Source organism: Schistocerca nitens, chromosome 3 (assembly GCF_023898315.1).
Source record: "Schistocerca nitens isolate TAMUIC-IGC-003100 chromosome 3, iqSchNite1.1, whole genome shotgun sequence".
NCBI classification, from domain to species: Eukaryota; Metazoa; Arthropoda; class Insecta; order Orthoptera; family Acrididae; genus Schistocerca; species Schistocerca nitens.
The window spans coordinates 593946714-593969975 of record NC_064616.1 but is presented as its reverse complement, the minus strand read 5'-3'; the positions used below and the strand labels follow the sequence as shown (position 1 = coordinate 593969975).

General features: G+C 44.5%; 1 protein-coding gene across 3 annotated transcripts in view; it reads right to left on the bottom strand.

The window, feature by feature from the left end:
- Positions 1-23262, bottom strand: part of LOC126248510 (elongation of very long chain fatty acids protein AAEL008004) — a 351103-nt gene that overhangs the window by 138671 nt on the left and 189170 nt on the right. For all 3 annotated transcript variants that reach the window (XM_049949556.1, XM_049949559.1, XM_049949557.1), the window contains exon 3: positions 20405-20445. The gene's annotated coding sequence lies outside the window, so the exon portion shown is untranslated. The remainder of the gene's footprint in view (positions 1-20404; positions 20446-23262) is intronic.

The following is a 23262-nucleotide window of genomic DNA, read 5'->3' as shown; positions in this document are numbered from 1 at the left end:
AGTGAAATCTCCAAACGCGTCCTAAATCATATTGCGCTCAGATGAAACTGCGGAAACTCAACAGGACAATAGGGTCACCATTATTCCTGCAGGTTTTATGCGAAGCTTGCAACAGAATTATTTTCACACTTGGCTGTAAATGGCCATAAATCTGATGGGCAGAGAAGTGCTCCATGTGATAACAAATGAGTCAAAGTCATATTAGTCTGCAAAAATAAATAAAAATAAAAAAGACAGCGGCACTGGAACAAAACTAGTATGGAGCGTTGACCGTATCAGGCTCTAACAGGATTCTAGAACCTATTACGAGTACAAAACCTACCACCAGCACTGTTTTCGAAATTAACAATCAATCGAAATTATTCTTGTTTACTTCACTTGTTGTGGTCTTAAGTCTGAAGCCTGGTTTGATGCACCTCTCCACGCTACTATATCCCGCAAAAGCCTCTTGATTTCTGCATAATTACTGCAACGTACATCAGTTGGAAACTGCTTTCTGTAATCAGCCTTGGCCTACCTCCACAACCTTTGCTCCTCACACTTCAGTCCATTACCATTTTGACGATTCCATCGATAACCAAATAAAGTATTCTACTAGGTTCAGGGTCAAGTAATATTTCCTGAAGAACAACGTTTTACCAGGTTACCTTTCATTCGGATAGTGGGTGCACTCAGCGACTGTTATGTGGCTTATAAATTACAGAGTGCAGCAATTAGTCGTCCTTTTTTTAGATTCTATTACGTAAATCCAGATTTCGGCTAGTGGGTAGCCATTCTCTATTCTCGATGCATGTAAGTCCCTGTTGTTCAGGCCTCAGTCACATTTCTTTGAACACTTGAATAGCATGGCAGACCTACTCTCACAGGCGCACGGTTGACGCACGAACAACAGGGACTTGCATGCATCGAGAATAGAAAATAGTGCATTGAGAATGGCTAGCTACTAGCCGAAATCTGGATTTGCGTAATAAAATCTAAAAAAGGATGACTGATTGCTGCACTCTATAGTTTATAAGACAACGTTTTTGCCTTTCACTGTTGACTTTACTTAAAAATCACCACAAATATTTGTATATCAATATATACGCTACTGTATGAGGACTCTTATTGACCACGCGGGATTAGCCGAGCGGTCTTGGGCGCTGCAGTCATGGACTGTGCGGCCGGTCCCGGCGGAGGTTCGAGTCCTCCCTCGGGCATGGGTGTTTGTGTAATAGGATAATTTAGGTTAAGTAGTGTGTAAGCTTAGGGACTGATGACCTTAGCAGTTAAGTCCCATAAGATTTCACACACATCTGAACATTTTTTTTTGACTCTTATTGCAAATTTGTTCAAATACACTGACGGAAAAAAATCACAAAACCAAAAGCAATTAGAGTAGAGTAATGAAATTTTGGGAATACATTTGTCTAGGTAACATATTTAAGTGATTAACATTGCAAGATAACAGGTTAATGTAAGTGCGAGATAAGCCATTGCAAATGTGAAATGCTGGTACATTGGTAAACTGTGTAACCGCCAGAATGTTGAGTGCAAGCATGCAGAAATGCATGCATTGTGTTGTTCAGGTACCGGATGTCAGTTTGTGGGATGGACTCCTATGCCTGTTGCACGCGGTCAGTCAACACAGGGACGGTTAATGCTGTTTGTGAATGACACTCGGATTATCGGCCGATGATGTGACGTATGTACTTGACTGGCGACAGATCTGGTGATCAAGCAGGCCAAGGCAACACGTCGACACTCTGCAGAGCATGTTGGGTTACAAACTGCGGTATATGGGTGTGGTGTGCGTACTGTAAGACCTTCAGTACACACACCTTCAGATTATTTCACTTGTCGCTCTAACGAAGTAGGCGAGTGTCAGCAATATGTCTCGTGGTCTTATCGTGGCGTGTTTATCTTCTGCCGTTAGGTCAGACGATAGAAATGCCACTTGCACACTTAGAGTAGCAGATTAACGGTGACCAAAATTGACAATCTGAAGTTCCTTTGGTATTGGTACGTTAATCTTATTCTCACATATATCTCTGATACTTGACAAAAGTGTCTATACATTTATCTTCATGGCTATGTACAGGAATATGGTAATCTTATTAGGCGCAGACTGAAACTTGACTATAGACTGGTACAGACTGGTGCAGACAAATGCAGACTGACTAATCGGAGGTCTGTACATTCGATATAACACCTCGCGCGTTCATGTATCACTGCGCGAGTGTGATCTGCAAGGAGAAAAGGTTCTACGTTGGCAGCAATCTCATTGGCTGCGTTACGTATTAATACGCGGATCTGCGGAAGCAGAATTTGGTCCGTCTCTATGGCAGCTCCATCTCGTAGCGCGGAGACGGACGAGCGCTAGGCTTGCGCTGTTGTGCTTAGCGGGGCGCGCTCTAGTGGGAAAGTTGTGTACCCGCTGAATACGCGGAACTATGTACACAACAATGGGCGAGCGTTATACAGTTGGCAAACACCCCCTGGAATGCTGTTCAGGAATGGCAGCACGACAGGTCGAATTAGCAGACTGACGTAATGTTTTGGAGTCAGAGTGCGTGGAATAACCATGAGAGTGCTCCTTCTGTCATAAGAAATTGCGCCCTGGACCATAACTCCAGGTGTTGGTCCTGCGTGTCTGGCACTTAGACAGGTTGGTTGCAGGCCCTCAACTGGCCTCCTTCTAACAGACACACAGCTTGACACCACTGAAGTCGCAAATGGCGGTTGTTTGGGGCCGGCGGAATGCACGTTACAGGTCGTCTGTCTCAGAGCTGTTCTTGTAGTAACTGATCTGTAACAGTACGCTGTGTCACTGTGGTACCCACTGCTGATCAGATTGCAGCTGCAGATGCAACATGATGCACCAGAGCCATACGCCGAACAAGATGGGCCTCCCTGTCGGTAGTGCCACGAGACCGTCCGGATCCCGGTCATTTTGCAACTGTACATTCTCGTGACCACTGCTGCCAGCAGTCATGTACAGCGGCTATACTCCTGCCAAGTCTTTCTGCAGTATCGCAGAAGGAACACCCATCTTCTCGTATCCTTATTACACGACCTCGTTCAAACTCAGTGAGGTATTGATAATGACGTCTTTGTCGCCTTAAAAGCATTCTATTTCTAACATCCGTTTACCACATCCAATCTCAAAGGTAACACGCTAACGGCCGTTACAGCGTATACGGGGTGTTACAAAAAGGTACGGCCAAACTTTCAGGAAACATTCCTCACACACAAAGAAAGAAAATATGTTATGTGGACATGTGTCCGGAAACGCTTACTTTCCGTGTTAGGGGTCATTTTATTACTTCTCTTCAAATCACATTAATCATGGAATGGAAACACACAGCAACAGAACGTACCAACGTGACTTCAAACACTTTGTTACAGGAAATGTTCAAAATGTCCTCCGTTAGCGAGGATACATGCATCCACCCTCCGTCGCATGGAATCCCTGATGCGCTGATGCAGCCCTGGAGAATGGCGTATTGTATCACAGCCGTCCACAATACGAGCACGAAGAGTCTCTACATTTGGTACCGTGGTTGCGTAGACAAGAGCTTTCAAATGCCCCCATAAATGAAAGTCAAGAGGTTTGAGGTCAGGAGAGCGTGGAGGCCATGGAATTGGCCCGCCTCTACCAATCCATCGGTCACCGAATCTGTTGTTGAGAAGCGTACGAACACTTCGACTGAAATGTGCAGGAGCTCCACCGTGCATGAATCACATGTTGTGTCGTACTTGTAAAGGTACATATTCTAGCAGCACAGGTAGAGTATCCCGTATGAAATCATGATAACGTGCTCCATTGAGCGTAGGTGGAAGAACATGGTGCCCAATCAAGACATCACCAACAATGCCTGCCCAAACGTTCACAGAAAATCTGTGTTGATGACGTGATTGCACAATTGCGTGCGGATTCTCGTCAGCCCACACATGTTGATTGTGAAAATTTACAATTTGACCATCACAATCGAGGAAGTACAGTACATACTGATGAAACTAAAATGCGCTCTAGCATGGAAATTAAGCGTTTCCGGACCCATGTCCACATAACATATTTTCTTTATTTGTGTGTGAGGAATGTTTCCTGAAAGTTTGGCCGTACCTTTTTGTAACACCCTGTATACAAAGCAAACCTGATTTGCATCCTCACAGTGGTGCTACCAGCATCACTCTTCCGCAACTGGTGCGACATTGAACAGACATCATCTTTCAGATGTAGAAACACGCCTAACAACTTTTGGTTACGTCGCCCAACTTCTCCTTGATTTTGCGATTTTTTTTCCGTGAGTGTACAACATTAGTTCGTTCGGTGATAGGATGTAATGCTATTTCCTCCTGTATTTTAGGAAATTATTAAATTTTAAGCAGAGCTATAGCTGACTGTTGTTCCTAATCCGTAGTTTCTCGCGAATCATTTGCATTCCCACAGCGCAAGTCAAATATCACGTGATTGCTCCAGCAGCGCTGGATGCCGTATCGAGTTCTGTGGCGTATCGTTCGCCAATGACATTGTAATTCTGTCAGAGACAGCGAAGGACCTGGAAGAGCAGCTGAACGGAATGGACAGTGTTTTGAAAGGAGGATATAAGATGAACATCAAGAAAAGAAAAACGAGGAAAGTGGACTGTAGTCGAATTAAATCGTGACATGCTGAGGGAATTAGATTAGGAAATGATTCACTTAAATAGTAAATCAGTTTTGGTATTTGGGGAGCAAAATAACTGATGATGGTCGAAGTAGAGAGGATATACACTCCTGGAAATTGAAATAAGAACACCGTGAATTCATTGTCCCAGGACGGGGAAACTTTATTGACACATTCCTGGGGTCAGATACATCACATGATCACACTGACAGAACCACAGGCACATAGACACAGGCAACAGAGCATGCACAATGTCGGCACTAGTACAGTGTATATCCACCTTTCGCAGCAATGCAGGCTGCTATTCTCCCATGGAGACGATCGTAGAGATGCTGGATGTAGTCCTGTGGAACGGCTTGCCATGCCATTTCCACCTGGCGCCTCAGTTGGACCAGCGTTCGTGCCGGACGTGCAGACCGCGTGAGACGACGCTTCATCCAGTCCAAAACATGCTCAAATGGCGGACAGATCCGGAGATCTTGCTGGCCAGGGTAGTTGACTTACACCTTCTAGAGCACGTTGGGTGGCACGGGATACATGCGGACGTGCATTGTCCTGTTGGAACAGCAAGTTCCCTTGCCGGTCTAGGAATGGTAGAACGATGGGTTCGATGACGGTTTGGATGTACCGTGCACTATTCAGTGTCCCCTCGACGATCACCAGTGGTGTACGGCCAGTGTAGGAGATCGCTCCGCACACCATGATGCCGGGTGTTGGCCCTGTGTGCCTCGGTCGTATGCAGTCCTGATTGTGGCGCTCGCCTGCACGGCGCCAAACACACATACGACCATCATTGGCACCAAGACAGAAGCGACTCTCATCGCTGAAGACGACACGTCTCCATTCGTCCCTCCATTCACGCCTGTCGCGACACCACTGGAGGCGGGCTGCACGATGTTGGGGCGTGAGCGGAAGACGGCCTAACGGTGTGCGGGACCGTAGCCCAGCTTCATGGAGACGGTTGCGAATGGTCCTCGCCGATACTCCAGGAGCAACAGTGTCCCTAATTTGCTGGGAAGTGGCGGTGCGGTCCCCTACGGCACTGCGTAGGATCCTACGGTCTTGGCGTGTATCCGTGCGTCGCTGCGGTCCGGTCCCAGGTCGACGGGCACGTGCACCTTCCGCCGACCACTGGCGACAACATCGATGTACTGTGGAGACCTCACGCCCCACGTGTTGAGCAATTCGGCGGTACGTCCACCCGGCCTCCCGCATGCCCACTATACACCCTCGCTCAAAGTCCGTCAACTGCACATACGGTTCACGTCCACGCTGTCGAGGCATGCTACCAGTGTTAAAGACTGCGATGGAGCTCCGTATGCCACGGCAAACTGGCTGACACTGACGGCGGCGGTGCACAAATGCTGCGCAGCTAGCGCCATTCGACGGCCAACACCGCGGTTCCTGGTGTGTCCGCTGTGCCGTGCGTGTGATCATTGCTTGTACAGCCCTCTCGCAGTGTCCGGAGCAAGTATGGTGGGTCTGACACACCGGTGTCAATGTGTTCTTTTTTCCATTTCCAGGAGTGTAAAATGTAGACTGGCAATGGCAAGGAAAGCGTTTCTGAAGAGGAGAAATTTGTTAAGATCGAGTATAGATTTAAGTGTCAGGAAGTCGCTCCTGAAAGTATTTGTATGGAGTGTAGCCATGTATGGAAGTGAAACATGGACGATAAATAGTTCGGACAAGAAGAGAAAAAAATTGTTCACATGGCTCTAAGCACTATGGGACTTAACATCTGAGGTCATCAGTCCACTAGACTTGGAACTACTTAAACCTAGCTAAAAAGCGCTGCAGTCTGGAACCGCAAGACCGCTACGGTCGCAGGTTCGAATCCTGCCTCGGGCATGGATGTTTGTGATGTCCTTAGGTTAGTTAGGTTTAACTAGTTCTAAGTTCTAGGGGACTAATGACCTCAGCAGTTGAGTCCCATAGTGCTCAGAGCCATTTGAACCATTTTTTTGACATCACACACATCCATGCCCGAGGCAGGAGTCGAACCTGCGACCGTAGCAGCAGCGCGGTTTCGGACTGAAGTGCCTAGAACCGCTCGGCCACATCGGCCGGCGGGCAAGAAGAGTATAGAAGCTTTTGAAATGTGGTACTACAAAAGAATTCTGAAGATTAGATGGGTAGATCACGTAACTAATGAGGAGGTTGGCGACTCCATTGCGTGTTATGTGTACCACGACCAAATAGTGGATAGAACTGGAAGGAAAATCAACATTGGCCGTATTTTGTTGTTTTATTGTCAGCAAAATCGAGGAGGTATTGAATAGAATTGGGGAGAAGAGAAATTTGTGGCACAACTTATCTAGAAGAAGGGATCGGTTGGTAGGAGATGTTCTGAGGCATCAAGGGATCACCAGTTTAGTATTGGAGGGCAGCGTGGAGGGTAAAAATCGTAGAGGGAGACCAAGAGATGAATGCACTAAGCAGATTCAGAAGGAAGTAGGTTGCATTAGGTACTGGGAGATGAAGAATCTTGCACAGGACAGAGTAGCATGGAAAGCTGCATCAAACCAGTGTTTGGACTGAAGACCACAACAACAACAACTGTTTTCTCCGAATGTTGACGACTCCAGTTTCAATCGGGCAAGTGTTCTGCCACGTGCTCACGGGTTATTCGATAGCTAGCACGCAGACGAGTTGAATGCGTCACACAACAGGACTCAATTCTCAGCCGCAGCTGTCAGCGCTTCGCTCTTGTCCTTTTTGGTCAGTCTCAAGTTAGTTTGTTATTCAATTATGAACATGCATCGCTTCGATTGAAGTTTTCCGGACTAACCCAAGACTGTTTGTTTAGCAACTGTCCAGGTATTCGCCTGGAATGTTAGTGAAAATCGACGAATAAGGTAAAACAGTTTTTTTGTCTATTTTACTTCAGGCGTTTGAAGGCCTGTCAGATGCAAGGCCACTTCAGGCGGAACGGTATAAATCTGCGCCGGGTAATTACTGCACGCTGATGTCTGATTGCGCAAGCTGAAACCGTTCCGCAGTAGAAATCCTGTTATGTACAGTGCTAACTGAGAAGAACCCTGTACTTTGAAAACTATGTTTTTGCAATTTTGTAAAACGAAATCCGATACCGATCACACCATAGGTTGAAAAATAGTCATGCTGAAGCTCGATGCATACAAGAGACCAGCTATTAAACGGTGTATGTCGAAGACTGACTTTGAGTTGCTGCAGAAAACTGCAGGCATTTGATTTTCGTTGCTGTTATTTAGGACGGAGTAATATCCGTTGCAGAGGCTTAAGCCTCGTTAACGCCGAGGTAATGACTGATTGAACAAAGAAACATTTTTGTTTTGTTTTCGAGAAGTCGAAAAACATTTTTACTTGCAGTACTAGATAAAAATTATGACTTCACTTAAAGAGGTCAATAAGGTATACACTACTGGCCATTAAAATTGCTACACCAAGAAGAAATGCAGATGATAAACGGGTATTCATTGGACAAATATATTATTCTAGGACTGACATGTGATTTCATTTTCACGCACTTTGGGTGCATAGATCCTGAGAAATCAGTACCCAGAACAACCACCTCTGGCAGTAATAACGGCCTTGATACGCCTGGGCATTGAGTTAAACAGAGCTTGGATGGCGTGTACAGGTACAGCTGCCCATGCAGCTTCAACGCGATACCACAGTTCAGCAAGAGTAGTGATTGGCGTATTGTGACGAGCCAGTTGCTCGGCCACCATTGACCAGACGTTTTCAGTTGGTGAGATATCTGGAGAATGTGCTGACCAGGGCAGCAGTCGAACATTTTCTGTATCCAGAAAGGCCTGTACAGGACCTGCAACATGCGGTCGTGCATTATCCTGCTGAAATGTAGGATTTCGCAGGGATCGAATGAAGGGTAGAGCCACGGGTCGTAACACATCTGAAATGTAACGTCCACTGTTCAAAGTGCCGTCAATGTAAACAAGAGGTGACTGAGACGTGTAACCAATGGCATCCCATACCATCAAGCCGGGTGATAAGCCAGTATGGCGATGACGAATACACGCTTCCAATGTGCGTTCACCGCGATGTCGCCAAACACGGATGCGACCATCATTATGCTGTAAACAGAACCTGGATTCATCCGAAAAAATTACGTTTTGCCATTCGTGTAGCCAAGTTCGTCGCTGAGTACACCATCGCAGGCGCTCCTGTCTGTGATGCAGCGTCAAGGGTAACCGCAGCCATGGTCACCGAGCTGATAGTCCATGCTGCTGCAAACGTCGTCGAACTGTTCGTGCAGATGGTTGTTGTCTTGCAAACGTCCCCATCTGTTGACTCAGGGATCGAGACGTGGCTGCACGATCCGTTACAGCCATGCGGATAAGATGCCTATCATCTCGACTGTTAGTGATACGAGGCCGTTGGGATCCAGCACGGCGTTCCATATTACTCTCCTGAACCCACCGATTCCATATTCTGCTAACAGTCATTGGATCTCGACCAACGCAAGCAGCAATTTCGTGGTACGATTAACCGAAATCGCGATGGGCTACAATTCGACCTTTATCAAAGTCGGAAACATGATAGTACGCATTTCTCCTTCTTACACGAGGCATCACAACAACGTTTCACCAGGCAACGCCGGTCAACTGCTGTTTGTGTATGAGAAATCGGTTGGAAACTTTCCTCATGTCAGCACGTTGTAGGTGTCGCCACCGGCGCCAACCTTGTGTGAATGCTCTGAAAAGCTAATCATTTGCATATCACAGCATCTTCTTCCTGTCGGTTAAATTTCGCGTCTGTAGCAAGTCATCTTCGTGGTATAGCAATTTTAATGGCCAGTAGTGTACATTTTTAGAGTATTACTTCAACACTAAAAACTGTAATAATTACGCCTCATATAATGTTATTATGATATCCAGAAATTTCGGAACATATTTCCACAGGATGTGGAACGTAAACTTGGACAATCACTCGTTCTGTCGAGCCTCCACTATTGCGATGTAGTAGTGAGGCGACTTTGGCGCAAGTCATGGTACGAAAAAACATCCCCAATGCACTACAGAACCACTTCCGGCGTCAACTAACATAAAAACACTGTGGGTTTAATGCCTCAACGGGCCGTCGGTGGATTCGAAACGTTGCATCATATGAAAACAGCTAAATCTCGACTTCTCGGGCCACAGTACACGCCTCTCCAATCATTTACTCTCGAGTTTCTGCGTTTTTCGGCCCATTAAAGACGTGCAGCTTTATGTGCCGCTGTGAGAAATGGCCTTTTGCGAGGTACGCGACTCCAAATGTGCGCATGCAGTTCTCTATGCAATGACCTTTAGGAGAAAACAGAGCATAGCTCCGCATTCTGGCTCAAACGGGCCAGTCGTGCCCCATGGTCGGCGTGTCATCCTGTGTCATTCGGCGTCATGCAGATGTGGAATGGAGGGGCATGAGATCGTTGTCCTCCCACCAAGGCAAAAAATTCACGGCACTACAAGGAATCGAAGCCAGGTCCTCCGCATAGTAGCCAGACACGCCGGTCACTGAGTTACAGGTGGCGGACAATGATCTCTAGGAAGCTGGTTGAAACTGTTCTGCATTCATTGTCAGCAGCAGTTCCTGTCGGGCTTAAAACCGATTGTCATTGTCAAATCGTGATACTCGTCTCCGGTCTCTGTCAATTAGGATCTCTTTACAATCATTGTCCTTACGCCGCATTATATGGCTGTGAGGGTACATCATTACGCGTATACACGTTGGATAGCCCGCGTTAATACGCTAGCAAATACGACGACTTCACTCATGGTTGGTCAAAATGTTGTAGAAAAAAGTAAGTTATTGCGGATGAGCACGAAAAACAATCCTGTAACTTTCGAATACAGCATTCGTGATGTGCTGCTTGACACAGCCAGCAAAGAACGCTAGCGCGAACCATTCTTGAGTGCTACTCGAATGTTTGGGTTCCCCATCGGGTCGGAATAGATCGAAGCAATTCAGAGGCGTGCTGTTAGATTTGTTACCGGTGGGTTCGATCGGCTCACAAGTATTACGGGGCAGCTTCGTGAACTCAAGTGGGAATTCTTGGAGGGAAGACGAAATTCTTTTCGCGAAACACCGTTGCAGAAATTTAGAAAACAGACGTTTGAGGCCGACTGCAGATAGATTGTCCTGCCGCCAAAGTATGTTTCGAGTAAGGACCATGAAGATAAGATGAGAGAAATTAGGGCTCATACGGAGACTTATAAACAGTCTTTTTCCCCTCGTTCTATTTGCCCGTTAAACAGGAAAGGAAATATTGAGTAGCAGTACGTGATACCCTCCGCCACACGGAGTATGTATGTAGAGTAGACGTAGATGTGCACGTGCAGCAACAACAGCTTATTTCTGATGTTCTGTGACGACTCTGCGTCGATCCATCTTCCTGCGCTTATTCCATACAAGCGACTGTGACACTCACTAAGGCGCTGCAGTTATGGACTGTGCGGCTGGTCCCGGCGGAGGTTCGAGTCCCCCCTCGGGCATGGGTGTGTGTGTTTGTCCTTAGGATAATTTAGGTTAAGTAGTGTGTAAGCTTAGGGACTGATGACCTTAGCAGTTAAGTCCCATAAGATTTCACACACATCTGAAAATTTTTGACGCTCACTCACACGCGCGCACACACACACACACACACACACACACACACACACACACACACACACAGACAGACATACATACAAGTATGATGAATTAGTGTGGGTAGGACAGCCATCATATTCAGCTACTAAAAGCTCTTTTTAAAGCAGGTGAGAAGGCAGCAGTGGCAAGATGGCAAGATGACGTAATGTTGAGTCACAGATGATTTGTCGGTACAGATATCGTGAGGAAGACCGACTCAACTGTGGTCCTTCTCAGCGATTGGTTGCTGCATTCGGAAGTTGCGCGACAAAATGATAATCTTCTGTTATTAGTATTAGAAAAACTAAACAACGTATTAACTTGCATTTCATATCAAAGAATCTCTCAATAGCGTGCTATTATTTCATTGTTTCAAAGTATTAATAACCAGCAGAATAACTGCTAAACGAAAAGGCAGACGAACTACTTTGGAGATTTTCGGATCGCGCACAAGTTGGATGGTGGGCGAGGTTTCTCGGCTGTAAGAACAGAGCTGGTTCGGCAGTCTCAAAGGAGGAACATGTCTGCCGCGGTATCAGTTAAGCCTTAATTTGCAACGCCTGGTTTGTAAAATATAGCTAGTTCGGTACTCTCGGAGGACAGACGTGTTGTCTGCCGCGGTCGACATCAGGTTATGACTTTATTAGCATGTATGATTATTTGGACATATAGTTGAGAACAGTGTGATAGTATTTACCGAAATTCACAGTTAATTATTTTGTTGAAGAATGGAAATTATTTGTGACTCTAAAGTGAAATATAATTCTACAGTTTCTCGTGTTCTGCTAATAAAAAACGAGGGGCATCCTGTATAAACAAAAATAATTGAAAATTTAATTATTCACATAATATTAGTTCCTCGCTGAGAGTTTCTTACAGCCTGAAGATAACGGGCTCAGCACCTACGTATTGTTTTCTGCACAGGGGACAACAACTATAGAAGAATGCAAGTTGGTGAACATTTATTAGAACTTATGCATCTCACTCAGGGCGGTGGAAGGAAATAGGCACCTCGTGTGTACTGCTTCAAATGGTTCAAATGGCTCTGAGCACTATGGGACTTAACTTCTGAGGTCATCAGTCCCCTAGAACTTAGAACTACTTAAACCTAACTAACCTAAGGACATCACACACATCCATGCCCGAGGCAGGATTCGAACCTGCGACCGTAGCGGTCGCGCGGTTGCAGACGGTATAGCGCCTAGAACCGTTCGGCAACCCCGGCCGGCCGTGTGTACTGCAATCTTAGTACAAATGATATCAGGACACCTCATCTGTGGTAACACAGAGAAGGTATGAAGGAGAGAAGGATTCGAGAGAACGGATTGATTATACGCACATATATACAATGAAAAGTCGAAGAAACATACACCTGCCTAATATCGTGTACGGCCCTCGCGACCACGCGAAAGGACTCGACTAAAGTCTAAAGTAGTGCTGGAGGGAACTGACACCAAGTATCTTACAGGGTTGTCCAAAAATCCGTAAGAGTAAGAGGGGGTGGAGATCTCTTCTGAACAGCACGTTGCAAGGCATCCCAGATATGCTGAATAATGTTCATGTCTGGGGAGTTTGGAGGACAGCTGAAGTATTTAATCTCAGAAGAGTGTTCCTGGAGCCACTCTGTGGAAATTCTGGACGTGTGCGGTTTCGCAATGTCCTGCTGGAATTGCCCAAGTCCATCAGAATGCACAATGGACATGATTGGATGCAGGCGATCAGACACGATGCTTACGTACGTGTCACCCGCCCCACATCATTACAGCGTCTCCACCAGCTTGAACAGTTCCCTACTGAAATTGAGGGTCCATGGATTCATGAGGTTGTCTCCATACCCGTAGACGTCCATCCGCTCGATACAATTTGAAACGAGACTCGTCCGACCATGCAACATGTTTCCAGTCATCAACAGTAATGTTGGTGTTGACGGGTCCAGGTAGTCATCAAGGGCACACAAGTGGGCCTTCGGTTCCGAAAGCCCGTATTGATGATGTTTCGTCGAATGGTTCGCACGCTGAAACTTGTTGATGGCCCAGCATTGAAATCTGCAGCAATTTGCGGAAGGGTTGCACTTCTTCACAGCGAACGATTCTCTTCGGTCTTCGTTGGTCCCGTTCTGGCAGGATCTTTTTCCAGCCGTAGCGATGTCGGAGATTAGATGTTTTATCGGATTCCTGATATTCTCGGCAGACTCATGAATTGATAGTACGGGAAAATCCCCACTTCATCGCTACCTCGGAGATATTGTGTCCCATCGCTCGAGCGCCGACTATAACACCACGTTCAAACTCACTTAAATCTTGATAATCTGTCATTGTAGCCGCAGTAGCCGATCTAACAACTTGTTGTCATATATAGGGCTGCCTACCGCAGCGCCACATTCTGCCTGTTGACATGTCTCTGTATTTGAATAGCATGCCTGTACCAGTTTCTTTGGCGCTTCAGTTTATATCTCGCTCTCTCTAGCCCTCTCTTTTTCGACTTGCCGTAGCCAGATATCCGACTTTATCCGGAATGCCCGGCTTTTTACGGTCGTGCCCGGCGAAATATATGCTAGTCTGGCGTGTCTGGCATTTGTTAGACTTTTTAGCGATGAAATGGAGAAAACACAACAAGACTCGTTCTAACATAGTGGCGTAAGCGCAAGGAATAAATATGAAAATGGATAATGTGATATACATTAAGGATACACAGAATGCTCCTGTAAAAGAGTGCAAAAATGGAACAGGACATACAGAATGCTCCAATGAACAATCTGAGGTAGAGAACCTGGAGTCAAAGACATGGAATTAAACTTGTCTAGCACTTTGTCTAGCATTACTGTTTCCCAACTTATTTACAACTAACATGCGTTCCAGTTTACATGTACTATGCTGTTTATTTACATGTACATTCTTCATTTCCTGTAAGGAAACAACGAGGACGAGCCAGGAAGCCATGATGCAAGTTTTGTTTACTTTACTTGTCCTTAATATGGCTCTGTTGTATCGTATTTACATTGTCCCTTGACAGAACGTGCTATGAATGAACAACAGACCCATTCATTCCTCAGTGCTATTCAGATACGTACAGTACAGCATGACGGAGCAGTACCCAGTATAGTTTCGCAGAACTAACTGACATGCACCTTGTGTATGGTGAACTATCTCGAAATGCTCTCACTGCTGAACGCCTGTACAGGGAACGATTTCCTAACAGGCGTCATCTGTCACGATACGTGTTTATTTCTCTCGATCGGCGAATGCAGGAGGCTGGTCATGAGGATCACTCGCACACACGATTTTGAAGAGAAGATGCTGGAACGTGTTGCAGCGGACCCCACTACAAGTACTCGTCGTATAGCTGCACATGCTAGCGTGTGGCGAGTACTGCACGAACAACAATTACACCCATATCACTCACAACGAGTCCATGCAATGCTTGAGACTGACTTTGCACCAAGGGTCGCATTGTGTCAGTCGTTGCTCCAACAATGGATCGACCAGATTTCCTCCAAATCGCGCTGTTTGCTGACGAGGCCTCATTAGATCGTGATGGTATTTCGCACAGCAGGAGTAGCCATGTGTGGGATGAGGAAAACCCTCAAGTTGTAGTAGAGTCACATCATCAAGTACGTTTTGCTGTGAATATCTGGGCCGGCATTGTTGGCGACAATCTCATGGGGCCATATCTTCTACCTGGCCGTCTGAATGGCCACCTGTGCTTGAGGTTGGTGCAAAGAGTTCTACCTGAGTTGTTGGAGAACGTGCCTTTGGCTGTTCGTCAGAGGATGTGGATTGAACACGACGGTGCACCGCCTCACATCAGTGTGGATGTCCGCAATCTTTTCAGCACTCTATTTACTGGTCACTGGATTGGATGGGGAGGGTCTATTTCATGACCTGAGAGGTCACCTGACCTGAATCCCCTTGGTTATTTCATATGGGGATATCTAAAGTGACTTTTGTATGAGACCCCAGTGGATACAGAGATAGAATTACTGCCAGAATTGTAGCTGACTGTGACGTGATTCGAAACGCACCAGGGATATTTGTCAGGGTGCGTCAGAATCTTGTTCGCCGGTGTCATGCTTGCGTTGAGGTTTAGCTGTCAGTTTCAGTACATTTTGTAAGACACAGTACAAATGATACCTTCGCTGAGTCAGTGATTGTATTTGCAGTTAACTGTAACCAATGTAAATAAAAAAGTACGCAGTAATGTGATTTTATGCCTATTATCTCCTTAATATGGCTTCTCCGACCCCAGGCTCACTACCTCAAATTGTTCAGTGGAGCATTCTCTACGTCCTGTTACACTTTTGCACGGGCTTACGGAAACAACCTGTATACAGGGTGTTCCACAATTCATGTTACACACTTCTAGAGGTTTTAGGACCCAACAACGAACACATTTGTCCCAGCGAGAGACCAGTATCCTCAAACTTCGTTGACGGGGCCACAACCTCTCCTATGCTTGCACCGCTTCATCACTATCAAAGTGAAGTCCGCGAAGGTGTTCAAGTTTTGGAAACAGACGAAAATCGGATAGGGCCAAGTCGGGACTGATTGGAGGACGATCAAAGACACTGAACACGAAGTGTCAGATTGTTGCTGATGTCGCAGCGCTAGTGTGTAGTCTGGCATCGTCATACTGAAGGAAAGGGTGCTCCATGTGTGGATGAATTCTTCGAATTGGAAACTCGATTACAGCACGCTGTTTCTCACGCACCGACATAGTTACGTTACACATCGCCATGTTACACGCTGCAATTGGGAGCCCTTTAGCGCCAGAGGGCTGAAAATATGTGTACATGAAGAATAAAGTTGTAGAATGGTAATAACGTTTGTTTTATTGAAATAGTTTTAAGAGTTTTTACGCAAAATATTCGGAGTCATTACTTTACAGCACTTCGTCGTAATTCTTCTCGTGATACTGGTCCTTGAAATTTCGTAGGGAAGCTTTCGCGGAACAAATGACGTCTAGTTTCAAGCGCCTGCTAATTTCTGCTTTTAAACATTTCCTTGACGCTCTCCCTTGATTCAGACAAACCTGTGCCGTTTGCGCTACATTTCTTTCTACACGGTCAATATCACCTATTAATCCTATATGAAATGGGTTTTACACACCAGACCAATGTAAGGTGAGGCGTGCGAGTGTTTTGTGAGCAGTCTCATTTGCAAACTGACTCTATTTCCCTGTTATACCACCAACGAACGGACGTTTGCGACCTGTTTTACCTACGATTGACCCTATATGATAGTTCTGTTCCATATCCCCACAAATTTTTACAACGACGTATGAGTTGATTGATTCTATGTGTGACTCATGGATGTTGTAGTCATAAGATACTAACTACTTTTCTGCCCTTTGGTGAAGTGCCAAATTTATGTTTCTGTACATGGATCACCTGGCGAATTGGCCTCACCTGGCTGTCAATCGGGAAACTTGATTGCAGTCTCAGCAAACCGCTTATCCCTATAAATTTAGAGAAGGTTTATGACACACTCATCCTGGCAGTAACAATATACGGGCTTGAGACAATGACTCTTACAACAAACAGCGCAAATTGCCTCTGTTAGAGAGTAACAGAGAGAGCAATACTTGGAATGAGTCTGAGAGACAGAATCAAGAACGAAGAGCGAGCGTTTATCGATACTAAAATGGTGTTGGGCACACATGTAGTCAGGACCAACTTCAAATGGACCAAAATACTGATGCAGTGGCGTCCAAGACACTCAGATAGAAGAATCGGACGTCCTTTGGTGCGATGGAGAGATCGACATTCGATGACATGCGGGAAAATACTAAATACAGACCGCCCAGCGAAGATGGATACGGAAATCTCTGAAAGCGGTCTTTTTCAGGGAGTGGATATGTAGAGACTGAAGAAGAAAGCAAATTACCAATCTTTTCACCACTTTGAGATCTTATCATGATCTGCCCAGAAATTTATCTGGCTTTTTTTCAGACAGTACTTCATTAAACGTAATTGCATCATCTGTGAAATGTCTACCGGGGCATTATTATACAATACGAACAGAAATGTCACATTACACGTCCTTGTGGCATCCCTGAAATTACTTCTACTTCTCTCGATCCAAGGTAACATGCTGTGTCCTGACTATGAAGAAATCCCCAATCCAGTCACAAATTCCGTTTCATTCTTCATATGGTCATACTTTCAATAATAAACTCTGGATCGGTGATGAATCACTACTACTTTATTTTATTTTTTTAGTTTACACGCCTAATTCCGTAGGTCCAAATTAAGGAGCAAATCTCCAAGCTCATGCAACCTGTCAGTACATGAAATTATAACAAAAAAGTAATAACAGATAAAATAAAATGTTTATGAATCAAAAAATGACAAAACATAAGTTTATGTAAACGCATTCAACAATATAACAAAGAAATCAGCTTAATTTTTGAAGGAACTCCTCGACAGAATAGAAAGAGTGACTCATGTGGAAACTCTTTAGATTGGATTTGAAAGCGCGTGGATTACTGCTAAGATTTTTGTATTCTTACGGTAACTTATCGAAAATGGATGCAGCAGTGTAGTGCACACCTTTCTGCACAAGAGTCAAGGCAATGCGATCCAAATGCAGACTGGATTTCTGCCTAGTATTAAGTGAGTGAAAGCCGCTAATTCTCGGGAATGAGCTGATACTGTTAACAAGAAACAACAGTAAGAAATATATATGTTGAGAGGACAACGTCAGATACCAAACTAATGAACAGGGGTCGACAAGAAGTTCGGGAACTTACACCACTTATTGCTCGAGCTCGAGTCAAAAATACCCTATAAGAATGGGATGAGTTATCCCAAAATATAACACCATAGGTCATAAGCGAGTGAAAATAAGCAAAGTAGACTAATTTTCGTATCAAACTATCACTTACTTCAGATATCGTTCTGATAGTAAAAATGGCAGCATTAAGTCTTTGAACAAGATCCTGAACAGAGACTTTCCACGGCAGTTTACTCTCTATCTGAACACCTAGAAATTTTAACTGTCCAATTTCACTAATCATATGCCCATTCTGTGAAATTAAAACGCCAGGTTTTGTTGAATTGTGGGTTAGAAACTAAAAACTGAGTCTTACTGTGATTTAGCGTTAGTTCATTTTCTACAAGCCATGAACTTATGCCTTGAAATGCATTATTTGAAACAGTGCCAACGTTGCACACAACGTACTTTACTGCCAAGCTAGTGTCATCAGCAAACAAATATTTTAGATTTCACGTGTGATACTAGAGGGCACATCATTTGTTTAAATAAGGAACAGGAGCGGCCCCAGCACTGATCCCTGGGGCACCTGGTATATAACCGTGCCCCACTCGGACCCCACATCATAACCATTTTCAATACTGTGGAGAATAACCTTTTGCTGCCTGTTATTAACGTAAGAGGTGAACCAGTTGTGAGCTACTCCCCGTATTCCACAATGATCCAACTTTTGGAGCAACTCTTCAACAGTGCACCATATAAGATACTGTGCATGGAATTTGACTTGTTAAAAACTGTCAACTTCTAGGTGGAGGCTAAATGAACACATCAGTCTATTTACCTCTAAAACACATACGCACTCAAAGAAATCGAAGCTTTCATGAGCATCAGATGGGGGTCTTGGGACTGACCTGCCCTGAAACACGCCTCTCCTTATGCAGTGTACTTTGGATCGACCCCGGGAGAGAAATCAGGGAACGTGCGGAAGTATGTGTGCGACCGGTTTCCAGAAGCTCCATACGCGAATGTGACATGAGAGAAAGCAAAAGATTCTCGTTTGGTACCTCCGTGTAGAGATCAATCTCAAAGTCACTTGCATGCAGTCTTCCTTGTAGTGTGAATTTCCATGCCTGTAAAGTCCCGTTTACACAAGGACTTTCTTGTCTCAGTCGACTATTCGTGGCTAGTGAGTCTACTGCAGCGCCCCTGGAATATTATTTCCTTACAAATATAGGAATAAAATAAACTATCAATTCCCTTACTGAAAACGCAGCTATTTGAAAACGTTAACAGAGCGTTCGAGGTAAATGGATTATCACTGAATTTTGACAGTTCAGAACTTCTCAAACAATGAAATACAAGAAGTAGAAAGTTTTAAGTTTTTGGGATTACAGATACATCACAAATTCTGTTGGAAAATCTGTTTCCTAGAATTTACGAAGAGCCTTGGCTTACTACGTTTCCAGTACGAATGGTTACTGCTATAGGCGGTTTTAAAATGAATTCACTAATAGGGAATCATTTTCCTTAGGAAATACGAGTTACAGGGGTAGTATTTTCAGAATGCAGAAGCGGGTTAAAAAAATCTGGTGATACTTCTAGAACATTCTGCAGAGACCTCTTTAAAAAACTGAGTATTTTGACTATAGCTTCACAATACACATATTCATTGATGTTCTTTGTCATTACTAATATTTCTCTTTTCACGAAAAACACTTAAAGTCATGAATGTAACATTTGGGCCAAAAACAACTTCTAAAAAATCTTGGAGTTAACAGTAGTACAGAAAGGAGTCACGTGCCTGGATACACATGTATTCAACAACCTAACATAGCACATTAAATATCATGTAGATAATGTGGCGGAGTTTAAGACTGAACTGAAGAACTTCATGTTATATAACTGTTTCTACTCCACTGCAGAATTTGTTCACAGTAACTCTTAAATTTAATGTTTTAAGTTAATTTATAATTATGATTAACACTGTAATACATTAATGTCATTTCACTGTAAACTTAAATATGCATCTTTGGCTTCTTTCCACGTCCAAGACACCATTCTCAGTGGACTCCTTGGAATACTACTACTGTAATGTAACGAATGATCGTTTTGTTTACACAGCGGTTGGGAACGGCACGGATGGACTGTAATTGCTTCCTCATTCACAAGGGATGTTATAACTCCCAGGGATCCTGAGACTGGGACTGCCCTTCACATCTCCTTTATCTTCTTAGGAGGTCCGAAAATAGGTCTAATACCTCGTCCTCCCAGAACTCTGTCTGTTTTGTTGGATACAGCGCCGAAGAGAGAAAGGAAGATAATTAGTGGATCACCACGCGAATGTTAATATCTTACTGAATGAATGTACTAACAATACTCTTTAATGTTGGAGTAATTTGGATTTCGACCTCATCATCAAATGCCTGCATCTACTTACCCACTTTGGAATATTCACTGGTTCACCTCAAGATGGTTTTCCTAGAAAAAGAAAACAGAAAATGATTTAATTTTCGTGTGTTTTTGTACCGCACTAGACAGACAATGTAGATATTATGTGAGGAATAATGTATGTAAATGCTAGAATCGCTGGTGTACAGTCGGATGTAGTTAACTTTGAACACTTCAGAAGATAGCGGGAATGCAAATTGACAAAATCAGTACATAGAACTAAATATACCAGGTTACATACGAGAACTTTCGATTATTCAGTGCATTCTATAAAACTAGAACTTCAAAATACCTGAAGGAATAGTTCGAATGTTTCGAATTTTTGATATCATTGCCCACATTACAGCACAAATCCTCTTTTTTTTTTAATCCTTCGTTAATCATATGATGTGACGAACCTTTGCCCATTTCGCGAGTTGACATGTATTTTATTGACCGCATACTCTTTCAGTCTCCACGAACTATGCTTGTCTTATTGGCAGATTTTCTAGGAATGTTTTAAATTATAGTTCATGTAGTAGATAAAAATCTGCAAATATTTTTTCCTGTTCAATGTGATATCCAAAACCAAAGACTCTTGATGCTGGAATGAGCCAGAAAACCAGACAAAAAATGAGTCGCCGCTGGAGAAACGGCGCTAATACCATGTAACACTGCATCGAGCCTTGATAATGGCCTCAGTGCGGCGACGAAGAGAAGCCACAAGATTCTTTATGTATTCCATATCTAGCTGATGCCACTTTTTGATTGGGTGAGCAGCAATGTGTTAATGTTTGCTGATGACACTGCAGTTCATGGGAAAGTGATGTCACTGAGAGACTGCAGGAGGACGCAGGATGAGTTTGACAGAATTTCTATTTGGTGTGATGAATGGCCATTTGCTCAAAATGTAGGAAAATGTTAGTTACTGAATATCAGCAAAATAAACTATCCTATAACGATCAAATACAGTATTTGTGGTGTGCTGCTTGATACAGTCACATCAATTAAATATCTAAGTATAAGTAGCGGGACTGTGACAGAACTGGTGCAGTCTACATTGCTAGTCGATTTCCTCAAGGTCAAGGTCAAGGTCACCTTTTCCCACCCTTCTCCCTGCCCCTCTCCCCCTCCCCTGCTCTAGGCCAATTGGGTGAGATAAAATGGCTGCAAATTCAAAAGTGTGTGTTCCTATTGGTCTAAAAAGCTTGTGCAGCCAGCATGGTTACCATATTTATCCTCAATTAGTGTATATCACTTGAAGCAATTCCCCCTCTCAATTTATTACATAGTTATTATAACTGAGGTCGTGTCACATCTTCTTTATGAATTAATACTTCATGCTGCTTCTATGATTTATTACCTAGAAATGTGTGCCTTTTCTCCACTACTAGTCGGAAATTCAGAAATTGAAGTTGGAGCATGCATGGTTGCCAGACTGGTTCTGTTCACTGTAGTAAAAGGATCATCGTCATGTTATGTCAGCAGCAGGGATCTGCCACATCCAGGCAGGTTAAAAGAAGAAAATTGACTCGTTCAGTTGAATGTAAGAAGTAACCCATTCCTCATTGCTCATTATTATTCACTGTACTTTTTCGCAAACACTCCACAACATAATTAAATGGTCACTTTTTCGAAACTACGTAATTGCCTCCCACTGTGACACAGAAGTTTGAAATTTGGCTCAAAGAAGGTTCCAACAACCTTCCTCTATAATGGTGCAAAAGCCCTGCGACGTCACTCCAAGGCTCGGCGACACTTCAGACAGCTGTGTATCGACACATGCGAAAAGAAGGCTACATCTCAGAAGTTCATATGATGAGTAAGGTGGATTAATGACGTCACATTGGCTCCAAATTTCTCCGCAGTTCTGACCAGCGTCGCTGTGGACGTCTCATATGATGGGAAGGTATTCATACCCCCTCTTACTCACATTTCACCTCTGCTTTTGACACCTCTGTGATGGAGGTCAGTACCGCGCTGCCCAGCGTAGAAATCACGCTGTTTTCTTATGGGTGGCTGAGGAAAACAATTCAGACACACTGCCACTCAGGATCGACACGAAAAGGCCTCAGAGAGGTGGCATAAAGTGCAGCAATCGAAACACCCCTTCCTTAGGGCGCGAATACCAATACATTTAGCTGTCGAAAATGACTTTTCGCACTGTGATGCGCAACAGGACGACTTTCCCCATAACCTTTGACACTGCTGACACTCCCCAGTCTCGCATTCGGGAGGACGACGGTTCAATCCCGTGTCCGACCATCCTGATTTAAGTTTTCCGTGATTTCCCTAAATCGCCCCAGGCAAATGCCGGGATGGTTCCTCCGAAAGGGCACGGCCGACTTCCTTCCCCGTCCTTTCATAATCCGATGAGACCGATGACCTCGCTGTTTGGTCTTCTCCTCCAAAACAACCCAACACTCCCCAGTCGGTTCAACCCTTCTCTAAGGACATCGTCGATCTGAAACACCACTGAACGCGATAGTACCCCTTTGGAGTGTATTGCGACTGTTATTTTTCCTCTGGTACAGAGAGTGAATCCACTTGGGACAGCTAAAAACCATCTGAAGAAATATGAACGTGACCGGAAGTGGTAAACGGTGTTTATGCTTTCTCTGTCCACCTATTTGCGCCACTCCTGTGGCATGCTCACAGGAGGGGGGGGGGGGGTGTGTGTGCATCATTGACACATGGGTGAGTAAAACAGCAGGGTCCGCCTAAGCCTTTCCACCCCCCCCCCCCTACCCCCATCCACACACACACACACCAGGTTGACAACACCCTCAGTGCCACCCACAAAATTTTATTGAATACTTTAAAAATGTACTTGTACAGAGAGATCCAGTCACAGATTACTAGGCGCCG